General features: G+C 44.1%; 1 protein-coding gene and 1 long non-coding RNA gene across 5 annotated transcripts in view; one reads left to right on the top strand and one right to left on the bottom strand.

Annotated features, from left to right (window-relative positions):
- Window positions 1–14614, bottom strand: part of LOC140197675 (trans-2,3-enoyl-CoA reductase-like) — a 215712-nt gene that overhangs the window by 41718 nt on the left and 159380 nt on the right. The window lies entirely within an intron of this gene.
- Window positions 1–14614, top strand: part of LOC140197676 (uncharacterized) — a 58044-nt gene that overhangs the window by 10369 nt on the left and 33061 nt on the right. The window lies entirely within an intron of this gene.

Raw genomic sequence — 14614 nt, 5'->3', positions numbered from 1 at the left:
CGAGTCTTCAGTTCTTAATGTAACTGGTGATCAATAATCAGCTTGCTGTTAAAAAGACATCTTTGCAAACTGAAGTACTGTCTATACAGCAGATTTGCCTTAAGGCACCTGGTCTAACTGTTGAAGAGGTGCAGTGTAAGGCAATGGGTATGTTATTTGTGCTTGTTTCAAAACAGACAACGCTGGCTGTGCTGTTTAGTTCAAGGAAATTTGCAGAGCGCATGGATAATACCACTTAAAATAGCAATAGTTAATCTATTAATAAGTTGGAATATTTGTATACACATGGAGTTACTGTAGCCTCACAGAATTAATTGTGGGTACCTGGAAACTCAGTCTCCAGAAGCTTTTAGACCACTTGTGCTGAAAGGTATCTGAGAAAATAGCACGTGTGTGTGAAGTCAGCCACAAGACAAAAAGACAGTATAAATTTAGAGAGATATTCAGGATTATTATGAACATTAAGAAGATTGAGAAAAGAACAGGGTGAATTAGAATCCACTTCGTCTTCGATTTCTGTGATGGACAACTGGTTTGTCTGTGTATCGTGGATACTGTAGGTCTTTTCAGCTCATAGAAATTATACCTTTCTTTTGGAAATCCTTTGTGTTTTAGAAATGGTTTGTAATTTTATATGTCTTTTATAAGATAGAAATGCTTTGTCAGTTTTAAATGTGTTTTAAGAATGCTGTTGGAATTTAAACGTGTATTATTGAGAATAAATTAACTTTGTTTAAATAACTTTGTTAGCTGAAAGTATCTCATTATTGGTGGGGAGGAGGGACTCACCACTCAAATAGGGGGCATTGGCAGCTAGCTCACCATGTAGCGTAAATAGGGAAGTGAACTTGTCTTTGAAGATTGATAGTTACAGAATAATATGGGTACCTGTGAGGGTATATCACATAAGGCAGCACGGCAACATAGTGGTGTGACGAGAATACACATAGATTAAGATGTTAGCTGTCCTGTGCTGGCACCAGTGGGATCAGCAGTTGGTCTGCCACCTGTCTTCAGGAGAAATAGAGATAAGAAAAACAATGGAGCAGCATTTGGAGATGTTAATGAAGGGACGGGAGAGTTTAACGGAAGGAGAGCCGTCAAGATCGGCTCCCCCTTTGAACCCTGAACTGTTTGAAGTGATGGACAGGCGATACCCCAGCAGGGGGATAAAAAGGGACAGGTTCGCTAAGGCAAGACACATGACACCACCAGGTAACGAGACCCTGGAAGCGGTGCGCCTCCCATAAGTCGGTGGGAAGTTTTGGAGGGCTGGTTGCGGGACCAAGCCATAGACGCACAGGGTGGAAAGGCACAATCGGCGGGAACCTGGTGTGTGTCTGCCCTTGCCTGGGTGCCAGGTTCACTGCAGAGAAACGATTGTATCTGGAAACGGAGGGGTCACAGTCGGTGACCTCAGAAGACATCACAAAGGGCTCGCCTGAAAGCTGACTGCGAAGAATATTGAAGGTCTGTGTGGAAGCTGTTTGAATATTCCTTCGTTTTGCTCTCTCTCTCCTTCCCCCCACTGTCCATCTCCCACGGCAGTGATTACGGTGAACTGAACTGAACTCAATTGAACTGAACTTTGCGTCACTTTGAAACTGGTCATTTACCCCTAGACGACGATGGAGCTTGATTGATCCTGTTATCCTAATTCTGTGTACATGTGTGTTTATCATTGCTGAACTGTTGCATTTATTATCCTTTTGATTAGAGTACTGTGTTGCTTGTTTCTTTAATAAAACTTTCTTAGTTCTAGTAATCCAGACTCCAACTGAGTGATCCATTTCTGCTGGTTTGGCAACCCAGTTACGGGGTACGTAACATAAGTGGGGTTCTCGTCCGCGATTTTGAACACTAAATTTGGGACGGAGTAAATTGATTGGGTTAAAATTCCCGAAAGAAAGAAAAGACAAACAGCAGAAATGGAGGTTGAGGAATTTATAAAGGCGCTGACCTTGGAGGCATTAGAGGATGCCAGGAAAGCGGAATTGGCAGCTGTGGCCAAACGGTTGAATCTTGTTAAGGGGAAGTCGACAATGAGGAGAGAGGAGATACACAGAGCTATCATGGAGCACTATGTATCTAAAGGTGTATTTCCCCAAGGGGAGCTGGAGGTGGTGTCTATTGAAAAACCTGCTGGAGACGCGGTACAGGTGCAGCTTGAAAAACTGAGACTCGAGCACGAGTTCCAGGTACGGCAGCTAGAACACGAAGAGAAAGAGAGGCAATGGGAGTGAGAAGAGAAAGACAGAGAGTTAGAAAGGCAGGAGAGAGAGAGACAGTTGGAGCGAGAAGAGAGAGAGAGGCAGAGGGAAAGGGAATTCGAGCTGGAGAAGTTAAGGATAAGGGCAGAGCAGGGGTCCGTGCCGAACCAAGGTGGAGGGTTCCGGGTGACCCAGGAGGTTAGGCTGGTTCCCCCATTTGACGATACAGACGTGGATCGGTACTTTCTCCATTTTGAAAAAGTTGCTACAAGTCAGGACTGGCCGAGGGATAAGTGGGCTGTTTTGCTTCAGAGTGCACTGAAAGGGAAAGCCCAACAAGCTTACTCAGCTTTGTCCGCGGAAGATGCCCAGAGGTATGAGGTGGTGAAAGAGGCCATCCTCAGGATTTATGAGTTGGTCCCGGAGGCATACCGGCAGAGGTTCCGGAATGCGAGGAAGCAGTGGGACCGCACGTATTTAGAGTTTGCCCGTGAGATGCAGACATATTGTGAGCATTGGTGCGCCTCGAAGGGGGTAGAGGGGGATTATGACAGACTGCTGCAGCTGATCCTGATTGAGCAGTTTAAAGGTTGTGTCCCTGAGGGTATGAGACCCTACCTAGATGAGAAAGAGGCAGCCACGTTAGCCGCAACTGCTAAGTTAGCGGATGAGTATGTGTTGACGCATAAAATGAAGTTTGCCCCGAGTAAAGGCTACCAGAAGGGTAGTCAGGACGGCGGGGAGAGTCCGCCAGAAAAGTCAGAAAGTAAGCCGGGGACTAGTGAGAAGGATAAGGTAGACCGGGAGCAGTGTGGTAGGAAGTCTCCTGGGGTCGTCTGTTATAATTGTGGGAAAGTCAGACACTTTGCGTCCAGGTGCTTTGCCCCAAAGGAGACGGGAAAAGGAAAAATGGCGATTTTGACTGGCTGTATCGAGCTGGTAAACGAACAGCTAGGACAGGAAAGGTCTGCCAAAGTTCAGGAAGGGCGCGAGAGGTTTATCTCAGCCGGATTGGTGTCAGTGAAGGAGGGGTTAAAACCAGTTCCAGTGCGGATCTGGAGAGACACGGGAGCATGTCAGTCATTGATATTGAAGAGTGTATTAGAATTTAGCTCAGAGACCCAGACTGGGGAGGTCAAGGTCAAAGGTACTGGGGGAGGGACAGAGGCAGTCCCTTTGCACCAGATACACCTACAAAGCAACTTGGTCTCTGGACTAGTCACGATCAGGGTGAAGCCCGAATTACCGATGAAAGGCGTGGAAGTCTTGCTCGGTAATGACCTCGCCGGGGGAATCGTGTTCCCAGCCGTGAGATTGACAGGTCAGCCTGCCAGCATTGAGGCCCCGCCCATGGACTCACAGGTTCATCACGGGACTGCCGAAGTAAATTTAGCTGAGACGTTTCTGCCAGCCTTGTACGAGAAGGGGGTAGAAAGTGAAAAGAAGGAGTGTAGTGAAACAAGATGTAGTGAGGGAGCTGAGACAGACGTAGCATTAGCCAGGAAAGAATTTGTGCAGGCGCAGGAGCGAGACAAGGGGCTGATGGTTTTGGTGGAGACAGCTCTCTCTGACGCAGAATTAAAAAGGGAACCAGTAGGCTATTGTGTGGAGGAGGAAGTGCTAAGAAAGAAAGGGAGACCAAGTACCGTACCCGCAGATGAGGAATGGGGGGTGGTGCAAAAGAGTTATGGGGATGAGATTGGGTACCCCTCGGTGGACATTTTGCGGTGCTGGAGGAAACAGTTGGTGGAATCATGAAAGGGGTTTACCGGCTGCACAGGAGGAAGGATGTTATTGATTATGGCAGACGCGAACTGAGACGGTCACAGGCTTTTGATATGCTAACAAACCTAGTCGGTGTTACTGCAGAAATCAATGAAGCTAGGGTCCCCCTGATAAGAGAAAAAAACCATTTTGAAAAGATGAGTATGGTACTGACCAGATGGGAGAAGGCTGTTGTTTTGACCAGCTCTGCTGGTAAGGTCTCTCCCTTAATCCCCGAACAAAACGACTCTTTAGGAGAAGTAATTAAACGACTCGCACACGTGCGTTTGATTGTCCCGAGGCGATGCAAAGAACTGGGACACTGGGTGGTGTTTGTTACGCTAGGTCAGCCTAGTGAGTAACATCCCTATAGAATGGCTAATTCAGTGACGAAAGGGCTGACGAACACAGAGGTGTGTATTGGCGATGTAATACGGCTGTCTGAAGCCAGCTTGATAGTGAACCTTGAAAAAAATGAGTTCGGCCACAAGAAGGTCACTTATCTGGGAATTGTGGTGACACAGGGGCAGCTGGCAGCGATGCAAGCTAAAGTGCGGGCTATCTCTGACATCCCAACCCCGACAGACAAGAGGGCCCTCAGAAGGCTCTTGGAGATGGTGGGGTATTGTAGGAAGTTTTGCAATAACTCTGCGGTTACTACCCCTCCCCCTCCTACTAAGCCCTTGCGAGAGAAAACTAAGTCGGAATGAGACGACCCTTGTTATTGTGGTCCAGGACGAAACCCAATGAGGGGTTACATTGATCGCAATTCATCAGTGTTTTTGGCCACTATGAAGTTTGCTAAATTGGAGCCTGGTCTAAGGGATTATTAATAACACATATAAAAGGAACAGAAAATGTGATGGCTGACTGTCTGTCAGGTGTTGACAACTTAAAATTCGCTGTATTAGCCAAATAGCTGATAAAGATGTATATTTGTGTGTATCAAATAATGTATTCATGTTTGTAATTTTTACCCCGGTAAAAATCCTTAAAGGTGGGAGGTGTGACGAGAATCACATAGATTAAGATGTTAGCTGTCCTGTGCTGGCACCAGTGGGATCAGCAGTTGGTCTGCCACCTGTCTTCAGGAGAAAGAGAGATAAGGAAAACAATGGAGCAGCATTTGGAGATGTTAATGAAGGGACGGGAGAGTTTGACGGAAGGAGAGCTGTCAAGACCGGCTCCCCCTTTGAACCCTGAACTGTTTGAAGTGATGGACAGGCGATACCCCAGCAGGGGGATAAAAAGGGACAGGTTCGCTAAGGCAAGACACACGACACCACGAGGTAACGAGACCCTGGAAGCAGTACGCCTCCCATAAGTCGGTGGGAAGTTTTGGAGGGCTGGTTGCGGGACCAAGCCATAGACGCACAGGGTGGAAGGGCACGATCGGCGGGAACCTGGTGTGTGTCTGCTCTTGCCTAGGTGCCAGGTTCACCGCAGAGAAACAATCGTATCTGGAAATGGAGGGGTCACGGTCGGTGACCTCAGAAGACATCACAAAGGGCTCACTCGAAAGCTGACTGCGAAGAATATCGAAGGTCTGTGTGGAAGCCGTTTGAATATTCCTTCGTTTTGCTCTCTCTCTCCTTCCCCCCACTGTCCATCTCCCATGGCAGTGATTACGGTGAACTGAACTGAACTCAATTGAACTGAACCTTGCGTCACTTTGAAACTGGTCATTTACCCCTAGACGACGATAGAGCTTGATTGATCCTGTTATTCTAATTCTGTGTACATGTGTGTTTATCATTGCCGAACTGTTGCATTTATTATCCTTTTGATTAGAGTACTGTGTTGCTTGTTTCTTTAATAAAACTTTCTTAGTTCTAGTAATCAAGACTCCAACTGAGTGATCCATTTCTGCTGGTTTGGCAACCCAGTTACCGGGTACGTAACAGTGGTTAGCACAATTCTGTACAGTACGGGCGACCCGGGTTCAATTCCCATCTCTGCCTGTTCTCCCTGTGATTGTGTGGGTTTCCTCCGGGTACTCCGGTTTCCTCCCACAGTACAAAGATGTACCGATTGGTAGATTAATTGGTCATTGTAAATTGTCCTGTGATTAGGCTACAATTAAATTGCAGGAATGCTGGGCAGTGCAGCTTGAAGGGCCGGAAGGGCCTATTCCATGTTGTATCTCAATAAATAAATGAGTCTGGGTGTCTTCTTTCGTACCTGCATACAGGCCAAGGCTAAAGAGCAAGACTCCAGAGAAAAGGACAGCAAAGGGGTGGTCGTGGGAGGCAGAGGAGTGGCTGTGTGATTGCTTCAAGCCAGTGGACTGAGCCGTGTTCAAGGACTCAGAGGATCTGAATGAATACACCGCAGTTGCCGTAGGCTTTGTAAAACAGTCATAAGTGTGTTGGCTGTTCATTTCCACGGATGCTGCCCGACCTGCTGAGTTCCCCCAGCGTGTTGTGCGTGTGCTTTGATCCCAGCATCTGCAGAGTATTTTGTGTTTACAGTCATAGATAAGTGTGCCCCTGCAAAATCATTCAATCCCTGACCAGAAGCTCTGGATGAACCAAGAAGTTTGCTACCTACTGAGAGCCAGGTCAGTGGCAGACAGGCCTGGTGACCAAGTAAAGTACAAGAGGTCCAGATACGACCTCCGGAAAGCCATCTCACATGGGAAGTGGCAATTCCGGACCAAACCTGAATCAATGAAGGATGCTCGGCAGCTGTGGCACAGCTTGAATGCTATCATCTCCTACAAAGTGAAAGAGAGACAAAGGTGACAAAAGGTTTTGCCTTCAGATGAGTTTAATGCCTTTTATGCCCAATTTGACTGTTAAAACATGGAGGCAACTTCACAATCTCCCACAGCCCCTGACAGCCCCATGATTTCAGTCTCTGAGGACGATGTGAGAGCATCCTTCCGGAAGGTAACCCATGGAAAGCATCCAGCAGAGTACTAAAGAACTGTGCTGATCAACTGACTTGACTATTCACTGATATTTTTAACCTCTTGCTTGGACAGTCTGAGATACCTATCTGCTTCAAGCAGCCTTCAATTATAAGAGAACGTGATAATCTGCCTCAGGGTTTGGTGATGAAACATTAACAACTCTTGCCTGTGAAGTGACCTGGATCCACTCCGATTTGCCTACCATCACTATAGGTTGACAGCAGATGCCATTTCATTGGCTCTTCACTCAACCCTAGAACATCTGGACAGTGAAGATGCATATATTAGGATGCTCTTCATTGACTACAGCTCAGTATTCAATACTATCGTCTTCTCAAATCTAATTATTAAGCTCCAAGACCAAGGCCTCAATACATCCTTGTGCAATTCGATCTTCAATTTCCTCACTTGCAGACCCCAGTCAGTTCAGATTGGCAACAATACCTCCTCCATAATCACCATCAGCACATGTTCACCACAAGGTTGTGTGCTTAGAACCACCCCTCCACCGCTCATACTCACTTTATACTTATGACTGTGAAGTTAAGAACTTCTCCAAAACCATCACAAACAAGAGAAAATCTGCAAATGCTGGAAGTCCAAGCAACACACACAAAATGCTGAAGGAATCAGCAAACTAGGAAGCATCTCAGAGAAAGAGTACGGTTGATGTTTCAGGCCAAGACCCTTCGGCAGGACTTACGGTCTCAGCCCGAAATATCAGCTGTACTCTTTTCCATAGATGCTGCCTGACCTGCTGAGTTCCTCCAGCACTTTGTGTGTGTTCCCAATGCCATATTCAGGTTTGCTGTCATCGCTATTGTTGGCCGAAACGAAAAGAGATTTTAAAAATCTGCATATAAGAAGGAGATTGAAAATCTGGCTGAGTGGTGCCACAACGACCTCTCACTAAATGTCAGTAAAACCAAGAAGCTGATTATTGACAATAAAAGGAAGAAACCAGAGGTCCATGAGGCAGTCCTGATCAGAGAGATCAGAGAGGAGAGAGTCAGCAACTTTAAATTCCTTGGTGTTATCATTTCAGAGGATCTGTCCTGGGTCTGGTACATAAATACCATTACAAAGAATGCACAGCAGTGCCTCTAATTAAAAGTGTGTGAGATTTGGCATGTCATCTGAAACTTTGACAAACTTCTATAGATGTTCAGTGGAGAGTAAATTGACTGGTTACATTACAGCCTGGTATGGAAACACCAATGCCCTGTATGATGTAGTAGACACAGCCTGTCCTTCATGGGTAAAGCTCTCCCCACCATCAAGCACATCTACATGGAGTGTTATCACAGGAAAGCAACATTCATCATCAAGGAGGCTACAATCGATGCCATGTTCACTCCTTGCTGCTACCATCAGGAAAGTGGTACAGGAGCGTCAAGGCCCACAACACCAGGTTCAAGAACACATCATCCCTCAACCATTAAGCTCTTGAACCAGAAGGAATAAGTTCACTCAACTACACTCTTCCAAATGCTGAACTTGAATTTACTGTGAATACTTATTTACTACCATTTCACACTGATGTGTAGGGCAGCAATGAAGGTCCTCCATCTCTGATAGTGTTCAGGGCTTCCTTCATTATGACAGTAGCTTCTTCTGGGTGGTCACTATATTTTTACTTTGACAATAAATTTGCTTTGAATTTTGAACTTTGAACTTTGTATAGTTTGAGTTCAGAATTTCACTATCAGCACACCCAATAGCATCACATCCTCAAAAGCAGGCATCAACTCTGAGCAGTGCTAGTGAAGCCTATGCAAGATTAAGGAATAGAGTCTTGAAGGTTCAAACTAAACTTTCGGTTTATAGAGCAGTCATTCTTTCTACGTTGCTGTATTGAGCTGAATCATGGACCACCTGCAGTAGATACTTGAAAGACGTTGAACAATACCTCCAAAGATCCTGACAAAAGATTTTGTGGATCAGCTGGAAAGACAGATACACTCATTTTCGCTCTTGCACAGACTGCACCAGAATATGTGAATCCCAGGTCGTCCTCTACATACACCTGAGGATCCACCAATAGACAACATACTCGACTTGAATGATCATCTTCATACTACCATTTGTCTAAGTGTCCCTTCCTCTGAGAAGAGATTCCATATACCAAGCAACACACACAAAATGCTGGAAGAACTCAGCAGGCCAGGCAGCATCTATGGAAAAGAGTAAACATATCGACTGCCCCATGTAAAAAATTTTAGAACCCCTCTACTCTGAGGAAAAGACTGTGACTAATCCTTGCATAAACCTCTGTAAGCTCATCCCTCAGCATCTTTCACTCCAGAGAAAAGAGCCTTAGACAATCCAGCCACTCCTTATAACTCAAGTCCTCCAGTCCAGGCAAAATTCCTGTGAATATTTTCTGCACCCATGCTACCTTAATCACATACCTCTCAGTTAGTTTTTAATTTTATTTCTTTGGTATCTTTATCCCACAAATTAGTTATTGATTCAGGCATGAAAGGTAGCTGGAGTAAAAATGGTTATATGTGAAGAATTGTGGAAGTGATTTAAATTAATCCTTTCATAAACAACATGAGTTGAATGTATTGTCAAGTAAAACCTTCCGGTGTGGAAGATCTGGATTTCCCCTGGGACTCAGCAAGTTAAAGAAGTGAGTAGCTGACCAAAGAACTGAACAACCTACCCTTGCGTGTGGTGTGAATCAGTAGACCAAATCATGTCCTCAGCTCCTTAGGACTATGACTTGTACTCAGATCCTACAGGAATGCGATTATGTGTGAACAAGAGCTGTAGATATAACTGTGACCAACAAGAGAAAATCTTCAGATGCTGGAAATTCAAGTAACACACACAACATGTTGGAGGAACTCATCAGGCAACATCTATGGAAAAGAATACAGTTAATTGTTTGGGCCGAGTCCCATCATCAGGACTGGAAAAAATAGATGAGAAGTCAGAGAAAGAAGGTGGAGGGAGGGAAGGAAGAAAAACAAGGTATTAAGAGATAGGTGAAACTGAGGGGGGAGGGGTGAAATAAAGAGCTAGAAGTTGATTGGTGAAAGGGATAAAAGGGGGAATCTGATAGGACAGGAGAGGTCATGGAAGATAGGGAAAGGGGAGGATCACCAAGGGAGGTGATGGGTAGGTAAGGAAATGAGGTGAGAGAGGGAATTGGGAATGGGGAATGGTGAAGGGGTGAGGTCATTACTGGAAGCTCACCATTCCCCATTCCCATTTCCCTTTCTCACCATATCTCCTTACCTGCCCATCACCTCCTTCTTGTGCTCCTACCCCTTTCCTTTCTTCCATGACCTTTTGTCCTCTCCTCTCAGATCCCGCCTTCTCCAGCCCTTTGTCTCTTTCACTAATCAACCTCCCATCTCTTTTCTTCATCCCTCCCCCTCTCCCGGTTTCATCTATCACCTACTACCTTGTACTTCTTCCTCCCCTCCCTTCAACTTCTTGCTCTGACTTCTCATCTTTTTTCTCCAGTCCTGATGAAGGGTCTTGACCCGAAACGTTGACTGTACTCTTTTCCATAGATGTTCCCTGGCCCGCTGAGCTCCTCCAGCATTTTGTGTGTGTTGCATAGATTTAACTGCGCCCATTCGTGATGGTTCACATAGTCAAATTGCTTGCTAAGTTTGCATGATAAGAATGACCGTACAAAGGACATCAATTTCACTTTGGAAATCCTACTTTAGATAGAGAAAAAGAGGGAAAATATCAGGAAGAGAAGGTATAATGTTGGAAAAACAAAAGAAGATGGACAGGAATTTCTACTCATTTAATCTGAGTTAATGTGGTTTAATTTTCATTAAGTTTTGTTTTAAAAAATTGCCTGGATCTGCAGTGAAAGGGTAAATTCCTGTACAGCTGTAACAAAGCAACAAATAGGTCTTTGAAGTAAGGAGATCATATGCATTCCTGTTGAATTCAAAGAGCCAATTGGCATATCCAAAGCTCATTACATTCCAAATGAAGCTTGTGCTTGTCAAACCTTTGATATGAAATCGGCCATCAGATTGATGGAAAGTAAAAACCTATGGCTGGTTCAGAAACAGAGTAAAATCACAATAAATCTCTCTCATAAAATTAATCTCATACATTATTAAAACAAATGATACAAGAGAGTTAAATCAAGGTTCCAAACAATATTGGTGGGTCAGATATCTGCCATAAATAACACAATACTCATTTTTACAGTCCTGCATCTTTCATCATGTCTATATTGTGTATTCTGTACCAAGTACTTACCATTAGCTATAACATAACATCTCAAGGACAAAGAGGTCTAACCTATTGGTGTGCAGAAGCACAATAATTTAACTTAATTATGACGTATGTGTGTGACCTAAAATGGATATTTTAGTAACAAAGCAAGTAGATTTACATGATTTAGAGAAAAAATGCTGTTTAAAATGTTGCAGCTCTACCTCAAATCCCCTTTGTTACTCAGCAACTTGCTCCATCCTGAGGCAGTGGTGAGAATGGCTAGTTGATTCAATATTTATTAAAAAATGTTGAATCATGTTCACATGAATACAACCATTTCCCTCAAAGTAATAAATATAGCAAGAATGTGACACAAAGGCCATAAAGTGGCCAGATAATACTACTACTAATTAGTATTTGGAATGCTTTGCCATTCATGTCTGCTTACATTTTATTCTTTGATCAAAGATCATCAGGGGTAGAAGACCTTCAGAGATTTTGTTTGGTTATTTTAGGGGAACTGTAGTAGGCTCCCTTTTTACACCTCAGTGTCATTCACAGCTGACTGCAGGCATAGGTGATTTGTTCCTGCAGCAAAAAAACACTCAGTTTTCTGTAATTCAAGAGGAGCCCTAGCAATGCCAAAATATCCTAAGAGATATTCGAAAATGAACACTTAATGGACCTGACCTCTTCTGTACATCAGAATATTGATTTTTTACCAAATGCTTGAGAAAATTTTCTCTGATTCAAGAGCAATTTTCAAGAGCAAAAGCAGCATGCGATGATATAGCACCTTTGACATACAAAGGCACTGGAGTTGCACGGATTAGAAACAGGTCTTTCAGCCCTTAGAGTCGATGACAACCATCAACCACACATTTACATCAATTCTAAACTATTCCCATCTCATTCTCCCCTCATTCCACTAATATCCTCCCAGAATCTGCCACTGGGCCACTGCCACTGGAGGTAGTTTTTAAAGAACAATGAACCTACCAGCCCTCATGCCTTTGGAATATAGGAGGAAACAGCCGCACCCAGGAAGAGCCTGTAGGGTCACAGGGAAAACAATAGACAATAGACAATAGGTGCAGGAGTAGGGCATTCCGCCCTTCGAGCCAGCACCACCATTCACTGTGATCATGGCTGATCATCCACAATCAGTATCCAGTTCCTGCCTTATCCCCATAACCTTTGATTCCACTATCTTTAAGAGGTCTATCTATCTCTTTTTTGAAAGCATCCAGAGACTTGGCCTCCACAGCCTTCTGGGGCAGAGCATTCCATATATCCACCACTCTCTGGATGAAAAAGTTTTTCCTCGACTCCATTCTAAATGGCCTACCCCTAATTCTTAAACTGTGGCCTCTGGTTCTGGACTCACCCATCAGCGGGAACATGCTTCCTGCCTGCAGCGTGTCCAATCCCTTAATAATCTTATATGTTTCAATAAGATCCCCTCTCAGCCTTCTAAATTCCAGTATATACAAGCCCAGTTGCTCCAATCTTTCGACATATGACAGTCCTGCCATCCCAGGAATTAACCTTGTGAACCTACGCTGCACTCCCTCAATAGCAAGAATGTCCTTCCTCAAATTTGGAGACCAAAACTGCACACAGTACTCCAGGTGTGGTCTCACCAGGGCCCAGTACAGCTGCAGAAGGACCTCTTTGCTCTTATACTCAATTCCCCTTGTTATGAAGGCCAGCATGCCATTAGCTTTCTTCACTGCCTGCTGTACTTGCATACTTGCTTTCAGTGACTGATGTACAAGAACACCTAGATCTCGTTGTGCTTCTCCTTTTCCTAACTTGACTCCATTTAGATAATAATCTGCCTTCCTGTTCTTACCACCAAAGTGGATAACCTCACACTTATCCACATTAAACTGCATCTGCCATGCATCTGCCCACTCACCCAGCCTGTCCAAGTCACCCTGTATTCTCATAACATTCTCCTCACATTTCACACTGCCTCCCAGCTTTGTGTCATCAGCAAATTTGCTAATGTTGCTTTCAATTCCCTCATCTAAAACATGCAAAGTCCAAACAGATAGCACTCGAGGTCAGGATTTCAGAGGTTTTCAGAGCTGTCAGGCTGCAATCTGTTACTACAGCACTGTTCCACCCACATGCTTCTGACCAGACACATTTATCATGACTGACCAAGGTAACATTAAGATGTGAGAGGCAATTGGAAAGAGTTGGGGAGGTAGTTTCAGAGCTCAGAGCCTACACAACTGAAGATGCTGATGGAGGTCTGAAAAAACCAGGTGTAGATGACATATCAGATATAACAATCCCAAAAAATGCAGGCTGAAGATTAGAGATAGAGATTATGAGAATTAAAAAAATTAGGTAATTACTTTTGATTGCAGAAAATGCCATATAATAATTTACCATTCAGATAAAGCCTGGTTGCATTCTGTCTATATTTAAGACTTTAGTAAATTGCATCAGTGTTATCCTTCATCAGCTGAAGAAGACAATTTAAAATGAACACATTTGAAGAAGAGACTGAGGCACATTTACTTTCAGGGGCCTGAACTAAATTCAGCAAGTTCTCCAGGCATAAAGGTTAATGCTCCTTCAAAATGAGCCACCTCAGATGTACTTGGAATGAAAAAAAATCGCTGGAAACAATAAAAAAGGCTTGGTCATCAGAAGAGAGTGAGTCCAGTCTCCGTACACTCCATGGAACTTAGAAGAACACGGACGATCTAGCAGAACCAAATCCAAACCTTAAAAAATTGATTATGTAAGTTTCAGTATTTGCCTTGTTGGAAGTCTAGAATGAGTACTTACAATCTTAGAACAAGAGACTTGTTATTTTAGATCAAGATCGAGATGAAGAAGTTTCTTCATTTAAAGGACCAAAAAATATTAGAATTACTTATTCCTTATTCTTAGGGGTGGTGGAAGCCTAGTAACTGGGGTGTTCAGAGCAGAACTATAGACACTCAGTGAGTGCAGGTTTGTGGTCTTCTGCTGCTGTAGCATATCCACTTTAAGGTTCAATGTGTTGTACATTCAGAGTTTTTTCCTTTTCAAAGTGGATAGGGCTCTGTCAGAGATCCTGACCCAGAGCTACACTCAAACTTCATCTTTTGTGGCAAAGGGACCCGCTCCTGGGACTCATCGACTGGCTGTTTCTCGATATCCCAAGGACATAGGCTAGAAGATGAGCTTGCCTTTGGGGCTCTGACGCTTTGTGGCCCTGGGTATGAGCTGATTCTATGACAGTGGAGCCAACTGAAGTGTCACGGGAGAAAATGAAAAAATTGGGAACAGTGGAGGGCTTTGTACTCAGCAAACTGTTTGTTCATTCTCTCTCTCTCTCTCTTTCGTTGGTGGGGGAGAGTTTGTTGCCGATTCTTGAGTTGGAGAACTCGGAAATAAAAGTGACATGATCGACATTAACACTATAAATCAGTAAGTCTTTTTCTGTCTTGTCAGTCTACCCTCTTACTGAGTGACACTTATGTGACATCTCTCTACCCCTTTATTCGGGAGAGAGAGAGCC

Source organism: Mobula birostris, chromosome 5 (genome assembly GCF_030028105.1).
Source record: "Mobula birostris isolate sMobBir1 chromosome 5, sMobBir1.hap1, whole genome shotgun sequence".
NCBI classification, from domain to species: domain Eukaryota; kingdom Metazoa; phylum Chordata; class Chondrichthyes; order Myliobatiformes; family Myliobatidae; genus Mobula; species Mobula birostris.
This window is presented reverse-complemented; position numbering and strand designations above follow the sequence as displayed.